A 5,864-nucleotide genomic window follows, 5' to 3' on the forward strand; every position below is an offset into this window, starting at 1 on the left:
CGGCGCTGTTGTAAGGAATGTGGTGGTGTGAGTCTTCGCGGCGTCGGTGCTTCAGTGGCGCGAGGGTATGGAGTGATTCGAGACAGCTCCGCCACTGGGCCCGCCGTGTTGTTACCCTCACGTAAGTTTGGTAAGCGCTCCCAGACTCATACAGAGTAATACCTTATTAAATAAGGATTTAAAACTGTCAGCTTAGAATATTAAATATTAAATAATTACAATTAAAAATGAAAAAAAATTCAGATCAAACATCACGGGTAAACAACACATCGCCCGCTCGAACACAGTTGTCTGAAGTTCACAACTCTATAGGAGGCGCTGGTGGGATCGGGCTTGGTTAAATTACGTTGGGTTGAATTACGTTGAGTTAGGTAGCTTAAATCAATGGGCTGGGTGACGCTGGGTTTGGCTAAATTAAATAAGATTACATTGGTTTAGATGAGAATGCTGAGGTCTAGACGGGCTGTTAAATGTTGTCAGGAGGCGGAGGTGGTGCGAGTCTTTCTCGTGTCGGTGTTTCAGTAGTGTGGCGGGTTGAGGTTAAAGGTGAGTTCGGAGCCCATACTCTCGTGCGCTGAGATGGCTCCCAAGAACCTCTTCCTTACAAGTTTATTTGTGTATTTGTCACTAATATATTCCTGTATTCATTATATGTCGATACAAAAATGGTACATAAAACGTACAAGAGAACAATGAGGAATCTGCAAATTAAATGCATAAGGAAGAAGAATTTGATACCCTCCTAAAATGACAATACGGTCCTAAGTTTCATGAACACGGGAGCGGCACACGTAGGATCAGATTCGCCCTTTTTACTTAGTTTTATATACATAGACAGATTCATATACATACGTTTTATTATTAAGTCCATATTCACCAACAATTATCAGTATTAAAATGCAGCATAAAACAGTGCTATTAAAACAGTCTGTAACTGTAACTGGGCAGTCCATACCCGGTTTACTGAAGCTCCTGACCTTTTCCTCAACGTATAACTTGGATGTCGAGCTACAATTACATGTTTCCAGAATCACCTACATAATAAGTCAATAGTGAGACCAGGGTTGGAGAGGGCAAAAGATGAGAGGGGGTGAGTTGTTTGTCCCTAAAAAGAAATAGGGAAGATGAACCCACAAGTAATATTAATATCTTCACATTGGGGACACCTCTAACCATTCACCAGTTTTGAGACGTTTGGTGATGAAGGAATTAAAGCTGTATCTAACCCCACCTGTTCGGAGTGTCTATCATCTCAATAAAGTCGTCAAATGCTAGTATGAATGAAAATAATATAAAAGATGTAATCAGAGTGAAGTAGTTGACAGTCCAGTTGATCGTGTGTGTGTGTGTGTGTGTGTGTGTGTGTGTGTGTGTGTGTGTGTGTGTGTGTGTGTGTGTGTGTGTGTGTGTGTGTGTGTGTGTGTGTGTGTGTGTGTGTGTGTGTGTGTGTGTGTGTGTGTGTGTGTGTGTGTGTGTGTGTGTGTGTGTGTGTGTGTGTGTGTGTGTGTGTGTGTGTGTGTGTGTGTGTGTGTGTGTGTGTGTGTGAAAGATTTCCGCTTCAGTCTGTGTATGGTTCTTCTCAACTATCTCTTATTTTCGTGTTATAATTACTCGTATACCTTTGAAAACAAACCGCCGAGGCACGAACACCGACCACCTAGACCACTCTTCTTAATACGTAAAGTCCCAACATAGCAAAAGTCCACCATAAAAAGTCCAGACATTTCAATACCCCTCTCACAGCTCCAGTCCAAAGCTGCAACTCATCCTTATAACCCTAAAACTTCACAAATATATATTCACAATTACGGTGTCTATAATTTAATGGTTGAAAGTACAGAGAAAATATTATCCCTGACAAAATTTTAAGCCTGACAATCTTAAATCCCTTCAATACCATAATGCATTTTTAAAGTTGATTCTATCTCCAAACGATTTCACATAATTTTGGAAAAGGCTCACAATGAATGGGTTTATGACACACACACACACACACACACACACACACACACACACACACACACACACACACACACACACACACACACACACACACACACACACACACTTTTCCAAGTCTCTCCTAAAATGAATATAATTGTCCGGAGGTTAACTGCAATAAAAGGGCAAAATCACCATTGTGGCTGAGACTGGTGGTTGAAAGTACGAAAAGAAATATTATAACAGACAGGTAATGTTATCGCTGAAATAATTCGAAGCCCAACAAATATAATATACTTCTCTGGCCCTCCACGTCATGACAGGGAAACTCAGGTGAGACTGTCTAGTTTATGCCAATTAAGGTACGCACAGCAGGTGAATCAGGTGTTCGCTTAATATTTCAGCTCTTCTTACTCGGCCTTCCCTCTGCTGGCTAATATTCCTAGGCTGAAAGAGGCCTGGTATACTTCTCGACTCGCAAATGATTCCCCTTGATACAGTATGATGAGTTAGAGAGGATTGTGATGGACATGCCTTAGGTATGAAGTAGACGCAGTAGAATAAGAGTTGAGCTTTTGTCCTTGATTGTACTGTACCTAACCACGTGATCTAGGCGTGAGCGGGCCTGACCTGACTTGACCGTCCTTGAGTCTGACCTCTCCCCAGACACCTCTCCTACCTATGACCCCCCACCCTCCACACTTCCACCTTTCTCCCCGCCTCGATTCTTCTCGTCACCCTTTTTATTGAGCACATCCACTGCCTATGATCTTTCTTAACGCTTTCAACACCACTGTTTATTTTATTTTTTATTTTAATGTTTTCTATATATATATATATTTTTTTTAGACGTCAAAGAATTTTACACAAAAATAAGTGAGAGCTCTGACAGCCAGGGAGTTAATAATTTCCCGTCTCCAGCCTCTAACCTCCCTTACTGTACACTTTTTTCCCTAGCTCTCTCTTCACCGCACAGTTCTTCCATTCTTTTCAGCCATTCATCTGACTGTTCATCCATTCATACATCCCAACCCGGTTCTTTCCCCTCCTCTCCTCCCTCTCTCGCTTCTTTCCTCTTCCTCCTTCCACATCTTAACTTTTTCTCCTTCTTGGCACATTTTCAGTCCATTCAGTTACCCTTTCACTTCCTCTTTCTTCATCACCCAACCAGTCACTCTCCTCCCTTTCCAACTCTCCTCCCTTCCTAACTCTCCTCCAATCTTTTCCATCCCAACTCTCCTCCCTCCCCTCCTGTATTAACTCACCTCCCTTCCTAATTCTGCTCCCTTCCTAAATCCCCTCCCTTCCAAAATCTCAGTACCTCCTACTTCCCACCCCTTGACTTTTTCCCCAAGTCCTAAACCCTCCATTCCCTATCCTCTCCGTCCCCCCAGATCCTTCTTCTCGAATCCCTCTCTCCCCAGTGATCCCTTTCCCCACTCCACTTTTCATAAGAAGGAAAGACCTCACACAGAAGGACTCACTCTGCCTCCTCCAGTCCGAAAACTCTCTCCTAGGCTGAGTGAAATCGTCTGAAGGCAGCAACAATAAGATACCCAGGGACGTCTTAGCAGTGCAGGAGTTAATACAGTTTGAGTGAAAACTCTGGAAAGAGAGTAAAAGACTACAACGTTTTTGTTTCCCTGTAAGTTTAGAAAGTAGGTAAGTATGTATGCAGGTAGACAGCAGGTGGGTGGATAGATAGGTAGGTAGGAAAACTGCAGGTAAGTAGACAGTAGTTAGACAGACGTTACACTGAGGACATATTATATCCTGTGCTCTGCCGTTTCCCCAAAGTTTCCAGACTTTTGACTCACTCTGTAGCAACTGCAGTCTTCTACAGTAGTACCAAGATCTGGTCTGGTAAGAGATGATTACTAAACACTTCCTCGGTAGTATAGTGGTTAGTATCCCCGCCTGTCACGCGGGAGACCGGGGTTCGATTCCCCGCCGGGGAGGCAATGTTTTGAAGCCTACTTGCTTTGCTATCCTTGACTTTGATTATAGAATAGCAAGGAACGAATAGTGAAGAATGCACCAAACCACAATATGGTTAAATGGCACTGCAGGAACAGAGGGAAAATAAGGGCCGGAAGAAACACAGAAATATCAAGAAGAGAGGTAGGAAAGACGAACAGAAGACTAGAGTAAGGAGAGAAAGACTGGAGATAAAAAGGCACCTTTTAGTCGCCTCTTCCGACAAGCAGGGATACTGGGGAAGTATTCTTTCTCCCCCTCCCCAGGGGTGTTTGATTAAAGAATAGTGGCAACGGTTACAACTTACCCTATAACAAACAGCCTCAAAGGGACCAGTAGGTTTGTTGGTGTGTTCTCTCCTTCGTACTCTCTATTCCTTTGTGCTCTAATCCTCCCTCTTTATCGATTCGCTCCAAACATTTCCCTATCCTTCCTCCAGACCGGATCCCACCCCCTTACCCCATTATCCATTTTCATCTTTCCAACCACTCCTTCTGCCTCCACTCTCCCTTCACTCCATCCTCCCTATTCCCTCAGATCCTTTTCCCCACTCCTAATCCACCCTTTAATTCCACCTGCCTTTATGACCGTGCAGTCGATTGATATTAATTTCCTCCTCCTCCTCTTTTTCTTTTTCATTTTCCTTCCTCTACTTTTCGTTTTTCATCTGCTTTTTCATTTTCCATCATCTTTTTCGTTTTCCCTCTTCTTTTTTCACTTTCACCTCTTCTTTTTCATGTACACCTTCTTCCTCTTCTTCTTCCTCCTCTTCTTCACTCCACTTCTCTCTCCCTGACCAACACTCTTGCATCTCACTTCTCTAACCCCTTCCACACTCTCTCCTCTCTAAACGTTCACTCCCTCACCTCCCCCGCCTCTAACCCCCCTCGCACCATTTACAATCCCCCTATTCATCTCCTTACCTTCCCATCCACCTCCACAAGAGTTTCCCACTCCATTTTATTCTTCTTTCCTCCTAAAAATCCCTCTTTCCTCCAGCCATCCATGATCTCTTCCACTCTCCTTTCTACCCATCCTAGCCTCACCTTCCCCTACTCTAGGCTCCCCTACACCACCGTCTCTATCCACTTCCCCATAATTCTCTTCCCCATTCCTCTTTCCTCTTCCAAAAATCATTCTTGTTTCCTTCCTTGACCCCTTCCACTCCCCCACCTTCCCCTATCCCTAAACCGGTACCCCCCCATTTATCCCCTCCCTTCCTCTACCTCTCTTTAACATCATCCCTCTCTCCCTTTCTCTCTTTCCTCCTTCCAGATATCATTCCTGTCTCCTGTCTCTCTCTTTCCTTGGCCTCTTCCACTCCCTCACCTTCCCCTGCCCTTAAACCCCCCCTACCTACCTCCGTCCCCAGTCCCCAACCTACCCCCCCTTCCTCTACCTATCTCCACATCATCTCCCTCTCCATTTCTCTTTTTCCTCCTCCACAAAATCATTCTTGTCTCTTTCCTTCCTTGACCTGTTCCACTCCCCTCCCCATCCCATCGACCTTCCCCTACCTCCTCCCCCTCCCGCCACCCTAACCCCCACCACACAGTCTCACGAGCATCACCAGCGAAAGTTCAGTTTGTCTTGTTCATCCCTAAACGAATAATGCCTTCAATGTCTTGCAAAATTATCTGAGGTTAAAATTCAATACAACAAACTCAAGACTGTCAAACTCATCACCGGCGTCGATGGTGCAACGTCATTGGGGTGAATTTCTGAACAACTGGATTTTTATTCTTAAGTACAGGAAGTCAATAACCCTTTCAGTGGGATGGGGTATATTTCAGTCTATTCTTGCAATCTCCAGACGATTTTAGTAACCTTAAGAGGGATTTTTCGAACTGAAAGGGTTACAAACTGACTTCATTAACCTCTTCAATACAAGATTATTTTTTCTAAATTAAATAAAACTGTCTGGAGGCCGCAAGAATAAACCAATT

At 44.0% G+C, this 5,864-nt stretch overlaps 1 non-coding gene across 1 annotated transcript; it reads left to right on the forward strand.

The window, feature by feature from the left end:
• The first annotated feature begins 3,827 nt into the window (after positions 1-3,827).
• On the forward strand, positions 3,828-3,899 carry TRNAD-GUC (transfer RNA aspartic acid (anticodon GUC)). Its single transcript has one exon. It is a non-coding gene; the product is annotated as a tRNA-Asp (tRNA).
• The last annotated feature ends 1,965 nt before the right edge of the window (positions 3,900-5,864 follow it).

This window comes from Coenobita brevimanus, chromosome 103 (assembly GCF_032717465.1).
Source record: "Coenobita brevimanus isolate Jiangsu-jjx chromosome 103, ASM3271746v2, whole genome shotgun sequence".
Lineage (NCBI taxonomy): Eukaryota > Metazoa > Arthropoda > Malacostraca > Decapoda > Coenobitidae > Coenobita > Coenobita brevimanus.